Here is a 25,869-nt window from a genome sequence, read left to right as displayed (position 1 = left end):
ACTGCCAAGTTGCTACTTCAGTTAGTTCTAATGTGTTACTGAAGAACTTTGGTTTTAGTATCTTAAAAAATATATATTTTAAAAATTTTTAACTTTATTCCTGTAGTTTCATAGAGGAGGTGCAACTTCTTTAATCAACTCCTTCCCTACCATTTTGGGAGGGGTGGAAAAGCTCTTTATCTAGTTAGGCCTATTTAATTGTGCAAGTTATCTGCTGCACACTGCATCCCATGAGGCATTTCCAGATTTGTTTCTGCTCATTTGATGAGGCAGCTGCTCAGCATTATCAGTTTAGAGAATATGAGTTCCTCTCTCTGCCTGGCTACTTAAGCTAGTTCCTTTTGCTCATTACTTACTTTAGTCAGAGAAGTTAACCTCCTCTAATGCCAAATTCACCATGATACTTTCCATTCTAATAAAATAAAATCTGTACCAAGGCTGCTTTCTTAGAATCTAGTGTAGACTCTCAGCACTCTAAAAAAAGGACAGTCCTGCTCAGAGTGCTTTTTTTGGACCCAAGTGGATTCTGTTAATGCATGTGCTGTTGTTTGTTCGTTGTTTTGTTGTTTGTTTGGGGTTTTTTTAACTCTGTTTTAAGTTGTGTAGATATGTACCACTCCTATCTCTACTGGCTTTTCTGAATAGTCTGTATGTTTCAGTATGTGTTTTAGCCACTAAGACCCTGTTGTCCGTGTGGTATCTAGCCTTGCATTTAGTATCTAATTCAAGTTAATCAGTTGTGTAGTATAGGCCTCTTTTTATTATTTTATTATTTTTTTTTTTTAGCACAGAAATACTTTCAAATGTTTTATCTGGTCATGCCTGTTTATCAGGGCAGACTACTTGTCTGCCTGACCCCTGTTCTCATCTGTTTTAGGACTTTCAGTCCCTTATCAAACAATCAGAGATAAGAGTCCTTCTTGGCCGCATCCTCCTTTTCCTTCCCTAGTGCAGTGAGGTTAGATGTGGAGATTGTGTGGGTGCCCAACAACTTTCACTTCTCACTTTCAGCTGTAAATCCCTCCTTCCCTTCTTGGGTGTGTCACCTTGTTTTAGAGGGTCAATGTCCATGTCTCATGAATAAGACTCTGAACAGTCTAGTGTTTCACTCAGCTTTCTTTCAGCTTGTTATTTTAATGTCTCTCTATCAAATCTCTTGGGATATAGCTGCATCAGTTTTTTGAAGTCCTGTCATATAAATAATCTTAGATTCTGCACCCCTTCCTCTCTTCTTTGAATGTAACTTCAGTCACCTTGAATGCCCAGAAAGAGTATCGTTTCAGATCAGCAGGGAAATAAATAAAATGTAAGGAGGGAGGGTAAGAGCTGGTATATGTGAATAATTTGGTCAGACTGTTAAAGCATTCACTTGAATGTGGCTTTATATCTATATCAAAACACTAAAAAAAATTGTGTTTAAGTGAATATGTACATTTAACTGAATGATAATACGTAGTTTTCTTTCCCCATAAAGTCACAGATATAGTAGTAGGTCTTGTCAGAGCTACAGCTGAGACAATTTTGTAGGTCAACAGATGCAGAGAAAAGCACCTAGTAAATAAATAGGTTCTGGAATTTGTGGACATCATAACAGGCCACATCTATTTATTTATTTTCTGTGGGAGTAATCTCTGAATAAACTTACTGGGAATAGGTTCCACCTTCTGCAGGATGGTATGTATTTATTCTGGTGGATTCTGAAGGACAGTATGTATTTATTCTGATGGATGTTGTAGTTTTAACATAATTGCTTTTTAATTAATGTTTCCATTACATTTTTGTGAATGTTTTGGCCTCAGCTGTCCTAGGCTGAGGATGATTATGCTTTTTTTGTGGGTTTCTGTGTATAGAGGTGACACTAAGAGGAAAAGAAAAAGGGGTTATACTTACATAGGTGTTCTAATTTTGAAGAGGAAAGTAAAATCTCTCCAGTATTACTGGCAGCAAGAAAACAAATCACCTTCTTCTGGTATCTTCTCTGTCCTGCTAATCCCAGGATCCAGATTTAGTGGACAGTCACATGATGCTACCATAGCTGCACGCTTACTTTCCCAGCCTAATACTGTGGTTGCTTTGGCTGATCTCCTGTATTCTTCCATTCCTCCTTTTGTGTGGGATTTTATATTAATTTTTTAAAAGATGGCACATGGTATGTCTTTATTCATTGTATTTTACATGATGACTTTAAATGTGGGGAGACAGTGAGGGGTTGTTTGGTGCTGGAGACTTGTGCAGCCACACCTGGCAGCCTGTTTTGCTCTGCCCTGCCTTGCCTGTGCCTGGTGGCCACTGCCAGAGAGCAGAACAGCTGAGCTAGGAAGAGCCCTGCAGAGTTGTAGGTCGCTCGGCTCTGATTCACAGTGGTTGCCAAATAGCATGAGGAGTACATTTATGTGTAGCAGATGCATGATGTGTTGTTTTTTGTTTTTTGTTTTTTTAAATCTGTACTAAATAGGCTGTTCTGACTGGCAGAGTTTTAAAACAAAAATGTCTCGTGTAAGTGTGAGAGGTAACATGTCTCCAGTATTCGTTCCTATTTTTGATGCTATTTACCCACGTTTTGAGTCTCTTACTTAAGAAGGAAAAATCTTAGTGGCAATGAGTGTCCCACGATTTTGTGCTTTATCAGAAGTGGATAATTAAAGCCTGTCTGTGCATGCACTGACAGCAGGGAGCCTTTCTGTTCTGTGACAGCTCAGCTAGCGGTAGAGCATGGATGTTCCAATGCAGAACCATGTATGCCAGGAGGCTCTCTTTAAAACCTCTTAAGCAACAGATAGATGCAGTTTCTTTATCCTGTTTTATCCAGCCTGTTCTGCACCTCAGAAATGGTAGTGCAGAGGAGAGAAAAAGCAGAGGCATGCTACCTCTGGTCTTACTCAGCACAGAAGGGACTTGCTGGCAGACTTCCAGCTGGCGCTGCTGCAGTGCATCCACAGGTCTTGAACACAGGCAAACTTAGCTGGCCTATCTCTTCAGCATTAATGTAGCATTCAGTAATCCGTGCAGTCTGATAAATACTTTATTTTCCATAAGCAGCATTTTTCCTCTTTTCCCCACTCACCAAAACAGGGATGAAGATGACAAGAACTCTTAAGAAAAATCAAGAGTTCAGCTCAGTAAATAAAAGATGGGTGAAACTTCAGAGGAAAAATCGGTAGAGGGCACAAGTCAGATGATGAGAGGGGAAAGGGATTTGCAGTCATGGCCTGAGAAAGGGAAAGGGCTATCATTGCAGCACTGGCTTCTTTATTTCTTTTTAATTTAACTGCTAGAATTGTAGAAAAAGTGCAAGCATTTTAATAACGTAATGACCTCTAAAATGAAGGTGAACAGAAATGCTGAATCTGTAGAACAGATTTCTAGCTGTCAGCCAAATTTTCTGCCTGAAACCCATTATCAGCTCAGAGAGGGAAACTAAAGCTTGCCACATAAATCTTACCGCTAAAAGTTTTTAAAATCCTTATGGAGTATAAGAAGGGAGAGGAGAGAACTTGTTTCATGACTTTATTGGGGTGCTGTAGTCTCTGCCGACATAGTAGATTTTGGACCCCCTAGAGTATGTGATGCCAGTACAATGGCTGCAGGGAAGGGTCAGGTTACATGCATGTGCAGGAGACTTGTTCCTCCTCTTCCTCCCCTGCCATGCCTAGCTAGGTGGCATGTGGGAAGGAAACGGGGGGGGGGGGGGGGGGGGGGGGGGGGGGGGGGGGGGGGGGGGGGGGCGGGGGGAGGGGGGGGGGGTACCAGGACAGCTTGCTGGTAAAGGCTATGTCTTGACCGGAAATGTAGGATGAACAAGATTCAGTACAGTCTGCCAATAAAGCAATGAAATGGCTTAGTTCAAAAAGGAGATGGTATCCATGCTTCTGTTGCCTTCTGTAACTGGAACCACAATGGTGGAATAGAAAAGCAATTGGTCTTTCGAAAAGTGGAGTTCTGAGTGGGTGTTTTGGAGACACAAACTTAATCTTCTTAATTGTTTGCTTCCTGCTTCTCTGTGGTAACATGCAACGGTGTATGCTGGTGTACTTTTTCTAAGGGGAAGATTTTTCTCTCCTTGAAAGTTAGAAAAGCCTAGGGGGAGCTGATTCTGAAATTATATATATATATATATATATATATATATATAATTCTGAATATATATATATATTAAATTCTGAAAGCTATTGTTTAGCTCTGAGCAATTAAAGCTAGCACTATATAATGACAATTGTAACTAGCTTATCCGTCATGCAAACTGTAAGATTTTTAGTGTTTGTTTCAGTGAGACTTGGCATCACTGGCAGCTTTTGCTCACATGCATCAAACTCTGAATTTTAGAAGGCATGTCTGTTGCAGGTTGTTTCAGGCAAGCCACTTGCTTTCTTGCTGTTCCCTGTCACTTTGTTCCTAGCTCCATTTTCAGTGTAAAGCTTCCAAAAGGTGTATTTCTGCTTTACCCTCCTGTCTGCAGCTGCCCGTTTTGCTCTTTTTATCTCCTGTATACTGGCAGCACATTCGTGCAGTGAGCTGGTTCAGAAAAGAGTGTAGCTAAGAAATTACTTTTTTTTTCCCTGGTTAGTTATTTACTGGATTCATATTCCACTCTGTAGTCATCTTGCTACGTTTTTTTTCAGGAGCTGCAGCAGAAATAAGTGGCTAACTTTGAGAAGGGAGAGAATTGACTGGTTCCTCCCCAAGGGTTTAGGTCTTCCTGCTGCAGATTTACACCAAATTACATTCTATTGCCAGATTACATCTTTTTGTACTCCTGGTAGGCTCTTCCAGAAATATTTAGAAATACGTAACTTCTTTGAGACTATTACAGTACAAAACACCTTAAAGGACCATTGTAGAGTTGTTAAAAGGTCAGTTATTACATGTTCATTCTTATTTTTCCTTGGATACCAAATAACTTTTTCTGTATTTAATGAGCATCCCTCTATGATGCTCACATGAGTTGTAGTCACCCACTCTGATATATGGTTATTGTTCAATTTGCTCTTCTATTTCAGTGTATCAGACTCCAGAATTTTTCTGTCTGAGTATCTCTGTACAAGTATGGATTAATTTTTTATTTCACTGGCATAAAAAAGTTATAAATCAATCAAGAGTGTGGGTAAGCTGGTCTGGATCTCCCACTTGATTTTTTTGGAAGTGTACACCTGTATTGCAAAATATTCAGGAAAAAAAAAAAATCACATGAATGCATCGCTGTGCTGGTTGATCAGACTAGATCACTACAGCATGGTGGATGCAGAGCAATGGGGAACATGGGGTCTTTTTTTGACCAGGAAGTTGTGGGGAAAATTTTGCTTTGGGAGGAGGAAGACTTGCTTCTGTGCAAAACTGTAGAAAGATTGTGGGATAACAAAGGCATCAGTTATCTTTATGGGGTGACTAAATGGTTGGTACAAACATCAGCTCCCTGGTTGACTTCTTGGATACCTTTAGGAAGTGCCATTCAAGGTAAAGGCCTCTGCATTTACTTGTCCGAGGTGGCATGGAGTTAATGAATTCTGCAGTTGTGCAGGCAATGCTAAACTCTTACTCAGAGGGCTGCACAATAATGTGGAAAATTCTGGATGTAATTTTAGGTAGCTCTTAGTTATATGAAGACTGTGAGGTTGCAACAGTGGAAAAGGCAATTTCCCTTTCCAGTCCTTCAGTCTGTGGAATTGCTGTACAAGGTCTCACCTTGGAGACTGTGTTGAAAACTTCAATTATTTTTCTTAATTTTGATTTTGTGATAGTGGTTTTTAATTTTATTTTTTTTTTCCTATTTTCAAGCAACCATGTGTTTTGGGAATTAGCACAGAACTGCCAGTGTTCCTAGTGAGGGATAACGCTTAGTTTGTGTTCCCTTGTAGCTGTCACTTCCTGCTCGGGTTCCTCTAGGGTCCCTGCTGTTTCAGTGTGATATGTATTATACTCCTGCTAATTAACATAGTTGTCTCTAACCTGTATCAGATTCTTTTTTACTTATTTCTCTCACATTGTTAATAATACAAATAATTAAAGGTACTATTTTTCAAAGCTGAGGGTTCTTCTCTTTTCCAAGGCTTATCATAAGGTCATTTTGTTGCCTTAACCATGAGAAGCTTTTAGTATATGATTAGTTGGAAGTTTTATATGTAGAACAGCTTAATTTCTGAGTTACTGGGAAAACTGCCAGCCATAGATTTGGGAAAGTCTGAGTAATAAAATTGTAAAGCTGGTTCATCGCTCAAATATGTTATTATTTCAGCTGTGTCTGCCTACTGCATGCTTCTCCAGGCTAAAATGTCAATAGGGTCTTACATTAATAGCTATTTTAGGTCTGTAATCTTAAAAGGCAGCACAAATGAAAGAACCTTAGAGTAATATAAAATATCAAAGTTAACACATCAAGTGTTCTTTCTTGCTCTAGTTTTTAAAACTTCCACCTTTAATATTTGGATTACTATTAAAAATAGGCATGTTCATACATTAAAAATATCTAATCCTAAATTTAGATCACAGATGTTTAGACTCCAAACCAGCCAGGGGTGGCGGCATTTCTGGAAATGTTACAAATAGAAGAAGCAAGGAATTGAGTGTAAACATGAAATTAGGAGCTATCAAATGTGGACAATTGGTAAGAGAAGGAAAAGCTAATGCCTAAAACTCAGTGAATTGAAACCAGGGGAAAATATTTCCATTTTCCTTGGAAAATATATTGTCACTTTAAGAACACTACTAAATAAGGGCAGTAATGTCAATAATGCAAGAAATGCAGAATAAATTGGTCCCATTACTGAAATGAAGCTGTGTGGTCTATTGATAGCATGTAGAAGTAAAAACAAAGAAAGAAAAGTTAGTTTGTAACTTCTAAAGCTATTCTTAAAAACAACAAACAAAAACCAAACAAAAGCAATCAAAAAACCACACCAGTTCAAACAACCCCCCTCCAAAAAAAAAACAAACCACAGAAAACCAAACCAAAAGCTACACAGTAGGTAACAATTTGAATCTAGGGTACAAATAATTTGAAGAATTCTGCTTCCTGTATTGATCTTGAAGAAAGATCAGGAAAGCCTGATAGCACCAGCGGGAGCTTAATGATGTGCTGTTTTTTTATAAACAGTAAATGATATGTGGCTCCCAGACACTGTTTCATCTGGTGTTCATTACTGTCTTTTGGTAAGATTATCGTCAAGCTGATATGGGGACTGAGTGCAACAGAAAAAATTCAAATCTAAAAATTGCAGTAAAACACAATACAGTCAATGAATATAGAGGCTAAACTGTTGATCCTTTTTAGCTCAAATTGAGCACATTAAACTTCATCATAAGCCATTTCTGTTTGGTAGTGTTCACATTGTACAGAAAATTCCTGCAGGCTGCTAAAATTGTAAAATCCAGTTACCTTCAGAAAAAGTGCATTTGACTAAATGTCAGAAGTGCATGTTGGTTGCTTTGAAGCAGCAGCTGGGTAGTGATACAAGTCTGTCAGAGAGCAGTACCCCTGGCATTTCTTTCTATGTGGGATTTTTCTTTATTTCTTTGTGCTGACGTTTGAGTGGATTCCTTACACCCTCGGTAGAGTTACACACAGTTCTGGATCCTTGAGGCAACAACTGTTTCTGTCACAAAATGCATTGTTCTGTTAGTGTGACAGTACACTAAAACTTAGTTATATAGGAGACTACTGCTAAACTGAATTTATATATGTATTTCAGGAGAGGAAGATGTAGCTGTGGATGTTGTATTTTAAGGAAATATTTTTGGGGACACACACACAAAAAAGAGGGTAGAAAAATGTCCAGGTATCATATGTTGTACTCCGTACTTTTCTTGTGCTTCCCAGATATGGAAGAATGATGCAGCAGGAAATTTTATTTCTTATGTAATTTTTTTGTTTCTTTTTAGATCCAGCACCAGACTCGTGAGCTTACCACATCTTGTGTAATGGAATTGCTCAGAATTTCACTGCTGTAAAAGAGGAGATTTGGATTCTTCATAGTTGGCACTGAGACAGTACCCACTCACTGTAAGTCAGTCATCTTTATGTCATGGATGTGGTGGCTTCCCTATAGGAAAGGAGAAGTTAAACTGGCATGGAGCCTGCTTCAGCCTAGAGAGGACAGGATGAAAGAAGGTGCTTAAGAAGTTTCTTGCCATGAAGAATCACTCCATCAGTGGAGAATGGGAGAGGGCTGTAGTATAGCTGGTTTTGGGGATAACGTGTTGTGCTTATTTGTATGTCTAGAAGAAGAACTGAAGGATGTAGCAAGGAAAAGATAAACCTGAAGTTGTGCTGTGTGTCCCAAGTCATATTGCCAGTCATGGCAGTGGTAGCATTTTACCTTCTCTGATAGCACGTAAATATACTCACTGTGCATCCTGAATACTTAACAATTATTCTTTTGGGGTTGGGATGTTAATAATACACTTGAGCTTCCTGGCTAGCTACTTGTGCTGCATCTTAACTTTTTTTTTTTTTAAGTATTCTTGGCCTTTTTAACCTATAGGCATTAAATGTGTATTATAAGGCACACTGCACAGGTAGGATGTTGTAGTCTTACATGCATACAACTTAGGCATTTGCTTTCAGTTGTGGAAGGCTGGATGTTCTGTACTATGCAATTCTTCCAGTCCTGCAACTGTATATAAACTAACACTTTGAAATTATGTGGATCTTTTACCTGTGAAGCAGAATACAGCACTGCTGTTCTGCATCAATTTCCCATTATTCCTACATTTGTATTTGTCTAGGCCTGGTCACTGCTTTACCATGATTAATTATTTTAGACTTAAATATCTGACAGTTTCTATTGTGAGCATGTAAAAAGTATCACTAGCTGTATATGGCCCAGTAGGACTTACTTTTCTCTGGAAAGCTGGAGATGAGTCATGAAAACTGAAGTAGGTAGCAAGCATATGTTAGATGTGTGCTGTAAAGCACATTAACATCCATGTATGTGTTCAGCTTCTACAACTTAAGAGCTGAAAAATAATCTGAAGAGGCAAGCAAGGAGTGGAAAATACTTGGTTTATTAGTGTTGGTAGGTACTGTAATACTGCTACAATGGGCTCTCTCTGGGAGGTGCCCAGTTGCTACAAAATCCTTTTGCCTATACAGATAGGACAGTTTATCAAATACTATTACAAATCAGTTAGCTGATTATGTTGGAAAGTTTTATGTTTAAGTAGTTAAGCATTGTTTCATGATTGTCTAATGACTTTCAAAAAGTTAGTTTACTTGGCAGAAATGAATATGGACTTGTGCCACCCCACTATGCAACATGAGGCTGTTTTATTTACTGAGGGTGTTCCTGTGGAACAGGTACATTCATGACTTCAAATGGAGTCATGCAGAAGACCCGTGAAAAGTTAGTGCTAGCCCTCACTTTACTTATCCTGATCTTCCCAGTGCAAGAATGTTCTCCATTTAAAGACAAAATTGACAGTTTTCAAAAGGAAGGGTGGTAGATCTACAGGGATTCAAAGCTAACAGAGTTTTAACAATTAAAAAAGGAAATTTTTCCTTGCTCTTCTAACAGCTATAGCAGGAGGCTGTAATGAAAACTACGGTTTATCTTAACAATAATATTTTTGTTTTCATACTGATGTCATACCAGCGTTTTGGCTTATGTTGTTGGAATGCATTAATTTGTAACACCCTTTTTTTTTTTTCAATATATTAAATCTCACATTAACACATGGTGTGATTTCACTAGGTAGCCCTGTATCTTTGCAAAAGGAAAGAAACAGTGCTCAAAGTGAAATCACCTTAAAGTGAAGTTATCTTAAATTCAGTTTTACAGAGTTGAAGTCTGAATCTATGGCTGTTATAGAAGTGGTTTCCACATGTTACTGAGCCTTTAGAGGAAGTCTTTACTGCTCTCTTGAATACAGGAAAATATAGTGAAGTGATCCTCAGTCTTCATGAATTTTATTTAAGAAACTTCATGGAACCCCTGTTCTTTTAGTGGGAAAGACAACAGGTCATAAAACATGCAAAAGCTCCAGCTACCTCACTGTAACCAACAAACTGATAGTAATTTTCTTGCAATAATGCATTTTACAAGGAGTAATTACCAAAGACTTTTAAATCAACACAAGTTAAATTCAAGGTTTATAATCTGTAGTGTTACAGTTTGGAAAAGATAGGAATGAATACAATGGTTCACTCACTTTTTAAAATTTATTTGTGAAAGTAAATATACAGGAATGAAAACTTAGCAAAAACCCCTCTTGTATTTATTTACAGCTGATCACTAACCCTGGAGAATTTCTTGCACATGCTGTAGCTTTGCTGTGCGACTAACTGTAGAAGTGTGCACATTTGTGTCTGAAGTACTGATAAACTTTTCCTTTGGTTTTTAGTCCTTGACAGCATGCTTTTTATTTTTGTTTCACCCATTGTTGTGTTGTTGGAAGATGAATTGGAGAGAAGAACTGTGACTGTCTGGCTGTAAGAAGAGCAAAGGGGTCTTACTGTTGCAATTAAAGCATGGTCTTGGCTTTGTGTAGCATGGGCCCTTCTACACAAGTAGGCTGCATTGGGCAATTTTCCAGATAAATACTTGGATGTATCGAATTTGGAGACAAAGTTTATTTTCTTACTAGTCCAAATCCTGCTGGGGGTGGTTGAAGAGTGAGGAAGTTCACTGGCCTGTTTTTACAGTCATCCCATGACCAGAAATTCCAATTTTTTTTGAAGTCTCCTAAGTGAAAAATTATTCTTCCCTCAGACCATGAGTCATGCTTTCACTTAAGACACTGAATCTAGAAGTCTATTTGTTTTATCTGGCCAAACTATATTTTATACTTCCCCTTTAAAGTTTTTGCATATCGTTTACATTTTGGGTTTGGTGGTTGGGTTTGTCATGGGTTTTTTTTTCAGTAAAATATGGTTATCAAGGAAATCTGAAAGAAACCTCTAATTAAGAGGTGGTGATAGCTAAGTAACAGCTGTTAAGGGCATAATTCAGCATCTCCTCCTTACAACTTGTAAGATTTCAATCTAATCTAGGCTGTATTTGCAAACTCCTTGTTGAAGGAATGCTGCTAATCAGGGTGCAGGGGCTGCCATGATGCATGTACTTTGTGCCTGTCTCTGGCATGGTCAGTACCAGATGCTATAGAGGAAAGTGTGTGAGAACTTATCCTGAATAGCTATAGAACATTTTCCCTTTTGTCCTTCCAGTAATCTTCATTAGGGTGACTCAAGATTTGATGTGAAAGAGGCTTTCTTCAAATTATTTTTTTTGGTTTATAGAAATTACAAATCCTCTTCTAATATGTATATACCTCGATGGTGTACACAGAGCTAAGTAAGTTTGTGATAGGGTTTGACTTTGGATATATTTGGCAAAAATGTCTGTTTTCAGGGGTCCTGTATATTACTTCTACTGGCAATAATTGCCATGGCCTAAGGTACTTCCTTAAAAAATAATGTTAATTTCATTGAATTAAAAAAGAGAATCTACAAAACCCAGAAAATCCCCAAACACCAAGCTAAAGAAAGCAATTACTCAAACAGCTGAAGTAACAAACAAATGAAGTTGGCCCTTGAAATGAAAGGGAAGGGGGAAAATAAACACATCCCTCTCAGTGAAGTAGCTTTACACTGTATCATTAAGTCTCACTTGAAAAAATTGAGATGTCTTGTCCAAGACACTTGCAGTGAGAAACATAATTTTTCATTCGAGGCAATTCTCTTCGCTCCCCCAGAAATGCCTGCAAGCTCTCACTGGCTTTGTCTGTGTTCTTCAGTTTATTTTCTACCTGCACTTGTATTTCAGATGGGAGATTTTTGAACAATATCACAGAAGTGTTTATCAAAAAATAAACCTGTAACATTCAAAAATACTAAAGTCTTTCAGATTGTTAGTTTGTCAAAACAGTATCACTGAAATGAGCCATGATTTAGAAAAGGTGGATGTGTTGGCAAGGAGTGACACCACGCATCGATAGTCATCATCTCTGTATGATGGCAGCAAGTATGGAGGACAGTATGGCTCAAAGATGTAGAAGACAGCTGCTAGAGGCATTAGAGAAATAGGAGGAATGAAAGGAAGGAAGGAATTAATTATAAGAATTTCTTAACTTTGTACTTGAAATCAGTTATTTCACATGGTATGTATGTATCTTTCAAAGCAGAAATAAAAAGACGTTCAAATTGTGAACACAATGTAAAGCATAAGCAGGCTAAAATCTTACTTCTAAATGTACTTCATTTTATTTGTCCCTGTTTTCTTGCATTTAAATTTTTTGAAAAAGCAAATGTAAAGGTTTTTGAAAACCCCCTTAAGACTGAAATACAACTCAACATACATGACTACTGGTTTTCTTCTTTTCTTTGAAGTCCTAGTGGAGGAGGATATAAATACCTCTGCAAAGTTCTGTTGGTCAAGCCGCAGGTTGTTTAGCATGCATCTGTTTAAGCAGATTTGAGTATTTTGGGATTTATCTTGTTAGCATTTTCAGAGTTGTTTAAGTCATGACTAGCAGCACAAACTCTGAGGAATATTTCTGAAGTGGGATCTTTGGCTGTAAGCTGGAGGCCCTTTTCATAGAATCATAGAATCGTAGGGGTTGGAAGGGACCTCGAAAGATCATCTAGTCCAACCCCCCTGCCAGAGCAGGGTCATCTAGAGCACATCACACAGGAACGCGTCCAGGTGGGTTTTGAATGTCTCCAGAGAAGGAGACTCCACAACCTCTCTGGGCAGCCTGTTCCAGTGCTCTGTCACTCTCACAGGAAAAATTTTTTTTCGAATATTCACCTTGAACCTCCTATGCTCCAATTTGATCCCATTACCCATTGTCCTATCAATGGTCAACACTGAGAAAAGCCTAACTCCATCTCCCTGACACTCACCCCTTACATATTTGTAAACATTGATGAGGTCACCCCTCAGTCTCCTTTTCTCCAAGCTAAAGAGACCCAGCTCCCTCAGCCTTTCCTCATAAGGGAGATGATCCACTCCCTTAATCATCTTTGTAGCTCTGCGTTGGACTCTTTCAAGCAGTTCCCTGTCCTTCTTGAACTGAGGGGCCCAGAACTGGACACAATACTCCAGATGCGGCCTCACCAATGCACAATAGAGGGGGAGGAGAACCTCTCTTGACCGACTAACCACCCCCTTTCTAATGCACCCCAGGATGCCATTGGCCTTCTTAGCCACAAGGGCACATTGCTGGCTCATGGTCATCCTCCTGTCTACCAGGACCCCCAGGTCCCTTTCACCTACACTGCTCTCCAGCAGGTCAGCCCCCAACCTGTACTGGTACATGGGGTTTCTCTTCTCCAAATGCAAAACTCTACACTTGCCCTTGTTGAACTTCATCAGATTTCTCCCCGCCCAACTCTCCAGCCTGTCCAAGTCCCTCTGAATGGCAGCACAGCCCTCCAGTGTGTCAGCCACTCCTCCCAGCTTTGTGTCATCAGCAAACTTGCTGAGGGTACATTCTATACCCTCATCCAGGTCATTGATGAAGATGTTGAACAACACCGGTCCCAGTATCGACCCCTGAGGGACTCCACTAGTCACAGGCCTCCAACTAGATTCTGCCCCATTGACTACAACTCTCTGACTTCTTCCTTTCAACCAGTTCTTGATCCACCTCACTACCTGATCACCAAACCCATTCTTGATCAACTTATCTACAAGGATGCTGTGGGAGACGGTGTCAAATGCCTTACTGAAATCAAGATAGACCACATCTACCGCTCTACCGTCATCTATCCACCTAGTAATTTCCTCATAGAAGGCTATGAGGTTAGTCAAACATGATTTACCCTTGATAAAACCATGCTGACTGCTCCTGATGAGCCCCATGTCCTTGATATGCCTAGAGATAGCGACAAGAACAAGTTGTTCCATCACCTTTCCAGGGATGGAGGTGAGGCTGACTGGTCTATAGTTACCCGGGTCCTCCTTCTTGCCCTTCTTGTAGACTGGTGTGACATTTGCTATCCTCCAGTCCTCAGGCACCTCTCCTGTTACCCATGACTTACCGAAGATGATGGAGAGTGGCCTAGCAATGACCTCCGCCAGCTCCCTCAGCACCCTTGGGTGCATTCCATCCGGACCCATCGATTTATGGATGTCCAGATTACTCAACCGATCCCTAACCCAATCCTCATCTACCATGGCAAACTCCTCCTTTATCTTGACTTCTTCTGGGGCTATATGAATCTGGGGCTCATGGGGAAATCCTGCAGGAGTAAAGACAGAGGCAAAGAAGGCGTTCAGCACCTCTGCCTTCTTTATATCCTCTGTCACCAGGGCTCCCACCTCATTCAACAGTGGGCCAATATTGCCTCTAGTGTTAGTTTTGTTAGCTATGTATTTGAAAAAGCTCTTTCTATTATCCTTAACCTGGCTTGCAAGGTTAAGTTCCAAGGAGGCCTTAGCTTTCCTAATTGCCTCCCTACATTCTCTGACAACAGTCCTATATTCCTCCCAAGTGACCAGCCCCTCCTTCCATGATCTGTAGACTTTCTTTTTCCACTTAAGTTTGCCCAGCAGTTCCTTTTTTAACCATGCAGGTCTCCTAGCTCCCTTACTAGATTTCCTAACCATTGGGACGCTCTGATCCTGTGCTTGCAAGAAGTGGTTCCTGAATGTTGACCAGCTATCTTGAGCCCCTTTACCTTCTAGCACCTTGTCCCATGGGATTTCCCTTAACAGTTGATTGAGTCACTTTTAATAGTGACTTGCAAGGAACAAGGAACCACTAATGGTGTCTTCTGCCTGGGTGTCTGGCTGGGGGGATGGATGCTCCAGCTGTGCTGTTACTCATCACCACTGGGAAGATAAGTTCCTGTTTTTCAGTTATGTACATGTGCATCACATATTATTTAACTTATAGCCCAGAAGTCTGACTGCAACATACTAGACACGTGTGCATATAAAACACAAAAAAATTGTCATAGAAAAAATTCTGCACATTAAGACTTGATTAAAAAAGGTATCATTAGCACTTGAACAGAGTGACAGCAACAATGTAGATGTATGTATAGAAAGTATGTATATAAATATCACAGAATCATAGAATGGTTAAGGTTGGAAGAGACCTTCAAGATCATCAGATTCCAACCTCCCTGCTATGAGCAGCAACACCTCTCACTAGACCAGGCTGCACAAAGCCTCATCCAACCTGGCCCGAAGCGCCTCCAGGAAGGGGGCATCCACAACCTCCCTGGGCAACCTATTCCAGCACCTCACTACCCTCATGGTGAAGAACTTCTTCCTGATGTCTAACCTAAATCTACTCTCTTTCAGTTTAAAACCATTACCCCATGTCCTGTCGCTGCTCTCTCTGGTAAAAAGCCCTTCCCCAGCTTTCCTGTAGACCCCCCTTGGGTACTGGAAGGCCACTATAAAAGTCTCCCTCGAGTCTTCTCTTCCCCAGGCTGAATAGCCCAAACTCCCTCAGCCTGTCTTCATAGCAGAGGTGCTCCAGCCCTTTTTATCATCTTCATGGCCTTTCTCTGGAGCCTCTCCAACAGCTCTATGTCTTTCCTGTGATGAGGGCTCCAGAGCCGTATGCAGTACTCCATATGTAGTCTCACCAGAGCAGAATAGAGGGGCAGAATCACCTCACTTACCCTGCTGGCTACATTTCTTTTGATGCAGCTCGGGTTTCCCTCTGGTCTGCAATCACACACTGGCAAATAATGTCGAGCTTCTCATCTGCTACCAATCCCAAGTCCTTTTCCTTGGGGCTGCTCTTCAGCCATTCTCCTCCCAGCCTGTATTTGTGCCCGGGGTTGCGCCAACCCAGGTGCAGGTCCTTGCTCTTGGCCTTGTTGAACTTCATGCAGTTAGCACTAGCCCACCTCTCCAGCCTGGCAAGGTCCCTTTGGATGGCATCCCTTCCCTCTTGGGTGTCAACCACACCACACAGCTTGGTATCATCAGTAAATTTGCTGAGGATACACTCAATCCCACTGTCCATGTCTTCAACAAAGATGTTGGTCCCAATACTGACCCCTAAGGAACACCACTTGTCACTTGCCTCCACTTGGACACTGAACCACTGACCACAACTCTCTGGGTGCAGCCATCCAGCCAACTACTTATCCACTGAGTGATCCATCTGTCAAATCCATGCCTTGTCAGTTCAGAGACCAGGATGTCATGTGGGACAGTGTCAAACATCTTGTGCAAATCCAGGTAGATGGTATCAGTTGCTCTGCCATTGTCTATCATCTCTGTAGCCTTGTTGTAGAAGGTGCCAAACTGGTGCCTTAGCAGATTTTCCAGGAGGATCTGTTCTGTGATCTTGCCAGGCACAGAGGTGAGACCGACAAGCCTGTAGTTCCCCAGGCCTTCCTTTTTCTGCTTAGGAACCTCACCAGACCATCATGAGCTCTTAAATATGATGGACAGAGGTTTAGCAACTGCATCCACCAGCTCCTTCAGGACCTGTGGATGGACCTCATCAGATGCCATAGACTTGTGCACCTTCAAGTTCTTTAGATGGTCACGAATCTGTTCTTCTCCTGCAGTAGGGGGTACTTCATTCTCCCAGTCCTTGCTTTCACCTGCTGTGTCCTTTGCAATGAGGCTGGAATACTTGCCAGAGAAGACTGATGCAAAAAAGTCATTGAGAACCTCAGCCTTCTCAATATCCTGCATAGCTAAGTCTCCTTTTTCCTTCAGGAAAAGGCCTACATTATCCTTGGTTGTCTTTTTATTCCCAACACACCTATACAAGCTAGCAAACTGTCCTTAGCTAGGTCTTTGCTTATTTAGCAAATAGCATGTTACAAAGGTCAAGGTATGGAAGCTATACTTTCCTTTATAAAGAATATTTTATTGCTGTCACAAAAGAAGTACTCCTATTTCTGCATGCTTTTGTATTTCAGAGTACTCTGAAATGATTGTGAAAACCAGCATTGCTGATTTATTTATTAATTTATTTCTGTTACCAGTGGTAAAAAAGTCCTGAGTCAGTATGTTATCCGGAAGATAAAATGGAAGGCTGTTTGGTGGTTTTGGAGAAACTGTGGCAACCCAATTTGAACTGTTTGCTTTCACACGATCTATTTAATTTGCTACCTGTGAAATATGTATGAAGACATGAAGACTGATTGCTCTAAGTGGATGTTACTGAAATAATATTTCACTGCTTGCTCAGCTGAAGAAAAGTCAGGCCTGCAGTGTCCCTCAGATTGGATCTGAGTATAAAAAAGCTAGTGTTTGATTATGTACAAAATGTTAATTGTTGTTCTGCTCTGTTCAGACATAACTAATGTGTGACTTAATTTAGATACACTAGCTGAGAAACATTAAATTCACATGGGAAGAAATGCATTTGTCACATCTATTAACTTTCTTATGCCTGATGCATAACATCCAACTTGACAATTCCTGCACTTGTTGTTGAGTTTAAGCGTCTTAAATTTGCTGTATATGGTAGCTTAGATGCTGGAAATTTGCTGTATATGGTAGCTTAGATGCTGGATTTTATGTCCAAATGCTTCATGCTATTTGCCTAGCTCTAGCAAAGTATTCCAGGCACAGGGAGTGAGTCAAGGAGGGAGATGAAGATGTGAATGTGTGAACAGGAGATCTGAACTCTGCGCAGTTTGCAGAATTCCCAGGCAAAATTAATATAAAATCAGATCCTTCTGCACAAGGCAGCAAAACCAGTGCATTGCAGCATTTACTGGAAACTCATTATTTTAAAGCATTGTATCCTGGAATTGTATAAACAACCCACAAGAGCAAACAACAGACTTTACAAAATGAGTTGCTGGATGCCATAGAGAGTAAAAGCTAACTTAAATCCAGTTTGTGGGAATGATACTGAAATTTTTAATAGGCTGGTGATAGGCTAGAATTGGTATAGCTGGGAATGCTATCATTCATGTGAAAGCAAAATGTGAAGTGTTAAAATTTAATGCAGTTTTGGGTTAGTCTAAATGAACTACACTTCAGGATGGATATTCTGTGAAACACAAAAATGTGGTCAGCTTTTGCTGGATGCTATTCACATTCTGGCATGTGGCTCCTTATTTGTCCCACTTTCGAAATCTCTGAAAAACCTAATGGTGCTGAAAGGAGAGAAACACAAAGGAAGAGATCAAAATGTTTTTCTTCAAGTAATTAGCTAACTTTTTTGTACATGACACACATACGAAAAATGTGGATTTTGATGTGTCATGCAAATTATACCAGAGTGTTACAGGAGACCTTGCTTGCTTTGTCACTGTTTTATTTCATTGTTTGATGCAACGGTCTCCTTCACTGTTGAAGCAGTCAAAGCAATGATCACCTTTACTGTTCCTCTGCCTAACTGGTATTGTAAAATCACACCTTTCAGTCTTCTCACTCTGGGAACAATGTAGGAGTAGCTTCAACCACAATTATATTACGTTCCAGATTAGTGCTAGTCTTCTACTCTGAAAGATCATTCTAACAAGGGACATGGGGGGGCTTGCTGGTCCTTCAGTCAAAACAGGAACTTTTGATTCTCTGTCCTTTGCCCTTTTGATTCTCTGTCCATATATGCAGCCTTTCAGAGCTTTGTTATCTAACCAGTTGTGTGTTAATTTCTCAACATCTTTGTTGCTAACAACAAAATGCATCCTCAAATTTCATCCATAACGGGTTTGCTACATAGAAGCCCTCCCTCTTCTACTGCAGGAAAGCCTGTAAGTCTTTCCAAAAGGAAATTTTTGCAACAGTCTCTCCATGGCACATGAAGTGAAAATATGCTCAAACTACCTTACACTTTTTCCCCAGATGCTGATGAGCAGTCAGGTGAGTTAGCACGCCTGACAACAACAGTCTGAAATTGGAGCTGTGGAGGATTGTCAGCTCCCACAGCCACCTTGTTTGTTTGCTGCTAGGACAGTTGACTTATTTTCCTATTTTTGAGTACAGAAGAGAAGACTGGAAAACTGCAAATGCTGATGATGTAACTTCTCCAAATGTAATAATTCCAACTGCCCTTGGTCATTCCAAGATTTGCATTCTATGTAAAACCTTGTCATTTTGGAGTAAAAAAAAAGTAAAATATTTGAATATTTTTGGAGTATTTTATAATGTGCCCTCAAAAACAGCATTACATAATGCTTAGGAGAAAAGATTTGGTACATTTTATACGGAAATTTGAAATTCTTTTTACTTGAATTACCATTCATGGAAATTATTTTTTCATATTCCTCCTCCAGCTCTTCAGTTTCTACATGCATTTAATGTTTCTGTCTTTTCTCAATTAAATGTATAGAACAAAATAATGAAATTCAGTTCAGTGGTTGGTTTACCTGTCTATATCACAGGTGTATTTTTTCTTGAATAAAGTGTGCCTTGTGAAAATGCTTTGATGTCTGCAAACTTCAAGTTTTGGGGTCAAGACTTGATGAAAACTTTGTACATAGAATTTCACTCCTAAGCGGCCTTTGAAAAGACAGTTTTCTGTCAAAAGTGCAATTTTATGGCATAAGCTTTGTAAAGTTGTTTTCCTCCTTTATGTGTTCTATATTTTACAATGTAAAAATATATTTCAGTGAGTTTCTCAGACCTTTTATCTTAGAAGTATCACTTCTGGAAAAATTGTGGAAAATGCAGTCACTGAAAGATTAATATTATAGGAAGTTAAGGAACAAGATATGTAGGTCAGCATGGGTGAAGTGGGCATGACTGCCATCTGTTAAGAAATTAGCTTTTAATGTTATATTTCTTGTAACTTCATATGTTGTTAGTTTATGCATATTTTTATAAAAAAAACCTGTTGCTCTTTCTTCTTAGAAATGGCTTTATTTTCCTTTTCAGAAACTCTTCAAGTGCATTATATGAAAAATTGTGAAAAATGTCTTGTTTAAGTATGTCAGGATGCACTTCATGCTGCACTACACATAATTAACCACAAGTTTAATTTGTTTTTGTGTTGTGAGTCCTGATGGTCTAGAAAAGCCAGTACCATATGTCAGCATTTTAGAAACAAATACAAAAATCACGAGAGTGAAGAGATAGAAGAGTGCCACCCTTCTTGGTCTTTGCCTTCTAATGTTAAGCAGATTAAGGGTAATCTACATCACTTGTACATGCTTCTGTTTATTGCTGCTTTTGTAGGTTATAATTAAAATCCAGTTGTTAGCTGCAGTTCAAGTATAACCAACCTCAAAAATGCTATGAAGCAACCAAGACATTAGACTGCACATATTATAAAACTCTTTATGTTGTTGTCTCTTGTCTCTGTAGCCTGTTTACAGTGACTGGGATGGAAGTAAAAAAATCAGTGTACTCACTGGAAATAACAAATACAGATTGTTAGGTTCTAGCACCCTTTCACTGACCTCAAATCAAGTTCTTTGTAAATTATTCATTCCTTCATATTGCTGAGGCATCCTAATTAAGACCTTCCATCTTTTATACTTTTAAAAATGCTTGAGAATGGGAGTGTAACTGAAGCATGTTTTTTTTTTAATAATGAGGAACTTCAGGTTTGGTTTTTCGTGTTTGGGGGTTTTTTTAATTAATTTGAAATGTATAGCTAGTAGCTTGTACTACCCAGAGTAGTGCGAAGTGTTTACTTTCTTCCTTTTTCAAGGTCAAAAGTTCTCTTACCAGCTCTGTCCAAGTAGAGCCTCTGAGGTAACCCTCATTGGTTTCATGTTTTCCTCCAGCATTTCAGGACTCAGTGAGGTGGTGATGAGGTTCTATCATTTGAGGTAGGGAGATGATCCTGTTTATGGTGTCTTTCCTGTTCAAGAGAGACCCTGTTAACATAGTTGGAGGTCCTCATCTCTAGGCTGCATCTTTTTTGGCTGACCCAGCTATTTTTATTGATACTTTCCCATTTCATATTTCTTAGGCCTGTAATAATTCTGATTTATAATCTGGTTGCCCACATCTTGTCTGTCTCTCATTTAGGTCTCTCTCAGTTCATCTTTATCCTATGACATGAGGATAATGTTGCAGAAAACCTGATCTGTGGAACCTCTCTTCTGGTTCCCGTTGTCAAGGTGTTTGTTACAATCATAAATATGAATGGATTTAAGACCAACTGTGATGTAGACTCTTCTAAGAACACTGTGCTCTGCATCTGCTTCTCACAGTTCTTGTCACCTGCATACATGTACATGATGCATGTTTCCAAGCAAAAGGACAGCTGCAGGCATTGTCCTGTCTGTTCTTGAAGAGCTCCAGCCCAATTCCTCACACTTTTAATTTTTATTATTTTTTTCTTTTTTGAACGCTTGGATTTAAGAAGCTCTTACCTTTTGGAATTAATAACAAAATACTTAGCACTTAGTGCTAATTGTCCTCCATATTCTTTATACATGGTAATTGCTTCCTACAGCTCATCTCTGAAGTGTTAAGGTTTATTCACACAGTGTGTGTTCAGAAACATGGGGTTGGGATGTTAGTGGCCCCTTCCATGAGGTTGTGTTGGAAAGGGTTAACATTGATGTGCTAATAACTGCCTACTCTTGTTCAGAGTACTATACACCAATTTTGGTGTTTCAAGCTATCTTAATAGCTGCAGTTCTGCATTGATAAATACTAATGCTTTAAAGTACACTGAGAATGATGTACTGGAATGGACTTAGAGACAGAAGCCTCTAAAAACAGGGTAAATTGATCAAGAAGAAATGTGACATTTTCATAACTCTTGGTCATTATACTTTATAAAGTGTGTAAATGAATTTATATGTATCTTAGGAAGAACTGAATCTTGTTACCATGGTCATTAAAGTTAATGATATTTAAATTTTGAGCTAATAGGCCTGCTTACAAAGGAGAAGCCCTCAACATTCTCAAAGGGAAGCTTTGTTTCCTTTGTAACTTTTTTCTTTTAGAAGTTATGTGACATACAGAAGGCATACATGTCACTTCCAGTGTATTTTGGACAAACAGATTTCTAGGAGGAGGACCTAGGTTTTCTTTTGTTTTAGTTTGGGGTTTGTTTGGTTTTGTTTTTAGAAAGTAGATAATGCCAAAATGTGAAAAGCAGAACAACACATCAAAGAGGACAAAGCAGGTTTGTTGTATCCTGCCACTCTTTAATGAACATGTCTGGCTTTCCTGTTTGAGGTAAAGGATCTCTGTGTTTTGTTTGCTGTTCATGCATACCCCATAACGTTTTTCTTTAAGCTTTGGTGTGAATTATTCTTGGGCCACCAAAAGTCTTCCAGTAGTTCTATTTGCTCTTCTACCTAAACCCACATATTTTTGGTTTTTCTCTCCATAGCTAAACCAACTATGTCAGCTGGCTTAATAAAATTATTGCTTGATGTCAGCCTTGATAGATTTATGCATCTCACAGCATTAGGTAGCTTATCACGTCACAAAGAGACAGTCTGATTTGAAGTTAAATGGATGCCTTCAATGATTTGATAGGAAAGTGATGTCTTTTTCTTGATGTGCAGGCACTGCTGTCTTAAGATCTTGAATTACTACATACTGGCAGACTGACAGATATTTTAATGAGAGAGCACTGACTTCCAGAAATAACATTGTGCTTATCAAAACTTAATCTAGGAAAACAAACAGTTTGTATTTCAGTTACATTTAAGCAATAATAAATGCAGTTTAAAAAATGAATAAGCCTTGGGGCATCCTCATTTTAGTGAACAAAGCAAAGCTTGAAATAGTAACAGCAGAAAATCGAAAGGCAACAAAGCTTGTGCCAAAGCTCTGCTGGTAATGTTTCTACTACCAACTCTGGGATGTTATCACTAATGGATGGGCTTTCCCAAGGTTTTTAGTACAGATTGTAGAATGATACCATGTGCCTCTTACTTTCCTCACTGAAAATGATAATAAACCTCTTTTCTATTGCCTGATCATCCTTTGTTTTGTTTACTTGTAAGGTCTTCTTTAGATGAATAGCACTTCCAGAGCTAACAGAACTGATGTGGCTTTATTAACTGAGCACAGGGAGCGCTTTCAGCCTCCTTAGGATGGCTGTATGTGGTGTATGTGCTGCCAGTGTAGGATTTGATCACAACTCAGTAGCTGTTATTCTCTGCTGCATCATCATGACAGGAAGACTAAGGACCCCTCTGTTACTGGGTCACAAGCCACTTCCTGCAATCCGCCAGCTTCTGGCTTCTTGGTCAAGTCTGTGAGAGTCATGCTAAGACCTGGAGGGGTCATGTGGGACCTCACTCAGTGTGGTAGCTCCTGCTAGAGAGCCCTGAGCTGGAGGCTGTCCCTAGACAAGGCTCTTTCCAATAAGCTGTGGGGGGGAGGGCAGGCGGGCAGAAAGAATTAATTATTTAGGACCGCACAGTGAGCTAGGTCAGTCCTATTAGATATGATTTGCAACTATGATTTAAAGTTGGGTGGAAAAGGTGGTATGGCAGCTGGCTGATTACCATAATAATACAGCCACTACTGCATGTATTTTCTATATTGCTAAGTCACCAAGATTTTTAATATATCTGTCTAAAATATACACCCAGCAAGTTTTTTTATATAGTATATCATAGATCTCCTGGGGGGTGGAAAGAGCGGCAAGATTACACATTTAAAAGGAATCATATTGCATGCAGTATGACAGTCAATTTCTATGGTGAATTTGAGGACAGTTGGTATTTTTATATATACTTCTGTTTCCAGATGACGATTGACCTATTTCTAAATTTCTATATTATCTTTTCTAATATAAGGATTGAATTATTCACCCAAAGGGTTAGTGAAACAGATACTTGCTTTGTTTGAGGAAAGTCTGACTAGACTTCACATTGTAGCATGTTCTTCTTTGATGTCTTTCTTGATATGCAGGCTACTGGATTGTTTCTGGGGGATTATTCTGTTTTGTTTGCGTGGGGGTTTTTTGCCTTCCACACACTGGAACATAAAAGATTTTCTTTCATTAAGTGATGAACATTTTACATTAAAAGTATTCTGGTGTTAAATGCAGCATGTTTATTGTTTGTCTAGCTTTTTCCCTTTCCCATTCTGTGTCTCTCCTGATTAGACAATGAGGAGAGTTTTGTTTGAACTAAATTTGCTTCTTTTGGGTCACTGAAATGGCATGATTTAATTGCTACAAAAGCCTCCTTAAGAGGGTGATCTAGATGGTAGCAACTGTTTCTTTGCATCACAAACTACTTGAGAGAGTAGTATGTGTCCGTGGCTAATGAAAACATCTCAACAGAGGTTGTGATTTGATCTCTAGAGACAGTACCTGTCTGATGGAAAGCAATTCTGAAGTATTTCCTGTAATTGTTAGTCTCATGAAGTTGTTTTCAAAGTTAGTTTAAAAAATCCAAAGTTATTAAAACTATTTTGTTTGTTTATACAAAGTTTGCTCTGTAAAGAGAATACCTAGCAACAGTACAGCAGTTGTGTGCTTTGTCCTTTAACAGTATGAACCTTACGGTAATTCAAGAACAGCTAACACCCTCCTTGAAATACTTCTCCAGAAGTTGTAGATGGCATATCTGTGGTTTATACCTATTTCTTTCTGGTTTTGAGACAGATGAGGCACTGGAATAGGTTAAAGCAAATCATTTGAACTGTAATGCAAAAGCCAGGAAAGCATTACTTGGAAAAGACTGTTGCTTTGTTTATCCAGGTGGATGTGAATGAATGTAACTTAATAATTTCATAATAGCTAGAGAGCAAAGCTTTTAGCACAGTTTCTATTTTAATTCAGTGGAAGTCACTCAATGTTGATTGATACTCTGATTTGGATTGCTCAATCCTGTGCTTTCTGTGTCCACATAGCTCTCACTAGGCTTTCTGTTGTTCCTATTCTTCTATTCACAAAACCTGAATTAACTACAGTTATAGAATGAAATATATGCTTCCAGTTTCACTGCTCAAAATCTCTCTTAAGTGTTCTTTCACTGCTGAATCAGCTCTGAAGCAGCTGTTCAGGCTTTATATTTCTTCCAGTGCCATAACAAAAATAATTGCATAATGCTGACTTTTTTACTGCAGTTTTCCTTTCTTTTTCTTTTCTGAATTTCTGCCTTTCTTCATTTGTGAGATGTTGAAAAACTTGGATTTTTATGTAAGCTTATTTTTCTGAGAGTTGAAAGAGATTAATTGTGATACTGAGAGGTTTCTTTGAACCTGTGCAATTTTAAAGATTTGGAGACAACTCAGGGCAGTACTTTTCTTTAAAAAATATAGGTCTTGCTGTTGTACTTGTACGTTTACATAGGTTTTAATTGATGTAGAATGATAAGGCTCTTAGTAACAGATGATAAGTAGAGATAAGTGCTGTTTATGGGTTTAGGATGTAGTAGCTATAAATAATATTTGATACTCATGTATTCTTAATTCTTCAAAATGCACCTGGCAAGGTCATTTGCAAAAGCAGTCTTGGCCTACTTTTGCTGCTGCTGCATTGATAGTGAAGAATTAGGCCAAAAGAGCACTTGTGAAATTCCTGTCCTAAATTTATTTGGATTTGCCTCAGCCTCACACCTTTGATTTGTCTATTTAATGTAGACCAAACTAAGTGGCACTATGTGCTCCAGAGGAAAGATGGGAACAAACATTGTTCTGCAACTGTCCTGTGGCATGGGGAGGAGGAGCAAAAGGTATTGAACCTGAAGCAACTGGATCATGGTGACCTCAATATATCAATTTTAGCTGAAATCTTATCTTAGCGTAATACTGATTTTTATGCCTGCTTTAAAATTATAATTGCTCTTGTACCTGGTAGCCTTAAGTTCCACAAGTAATGTAGGGTATCAGTCACTCTAGAGAGGCCCAGTCACTTCTGCTGGCAGCCAGGATAAGAGAGTCAGTTTTGGATCCAGTATCAGTATTTTCACACCTTCCTGGATAGTATCATTACTGTTGCTGAGCTTAGATTTGCTCTAGGAGTATTTCCAACTAGGACAAGGTAAATATCATGAGGAGGGACCTTGTTTCAGGTGAAAAAAGGCCATGTTGGTTGAAATGTTACAGCAAACTATATTGTCAAAGT

At 39.2% G+C, this 25,869-nt stretch overlaps 1 protein-coding gene across 6 annotated transcripts in view; it reads left to right on the top strand.

Annotated features, from left to right (window-relative positions):
• Positions 1 to 25,869, top strand: part of OSBPL3 (oxysterol binding protein like 3) — an 84,082-nt gene that overhangs the window by 11,773 nt on the left and 46,440 nt on the right. For 5 of the 6 annotated variants that reach the window (XM_051610413.1, XM_051610418.1, XM_051610416.1 and 2 more), the window contains exon 2: positions 7,873 to 7,993. The gene's annotated coding sequence lies outside the window, so the exon portion shown is untranslated. Of the gene's footprint in view, positions 1 to 7,872; positions 7,994 to 25,385; positions 25,478 to 25,869 lie in introns of all 6 variants that reach the window. The other variant, XM_051610415.1, reaches the window with a different exon arrangement.

This window comes from Apus apus, chromosome 2, assembly GCF_020740795.1.
Source record: "Apus apus isolate bApuApu2 chromosome 2, bApuApu2.pri.cur, whole genome shotgun sequence".
Lineage (NCBI taxonomy): Eukaryota > Metazoa > Chordata > Aves > Apodiformes > Apodidae > Apus > Apus apus.
Note: the sequence above shows the minus strand (reverse complement) of the source record. Positions and strands in the feature narration are given on the sequence as shown.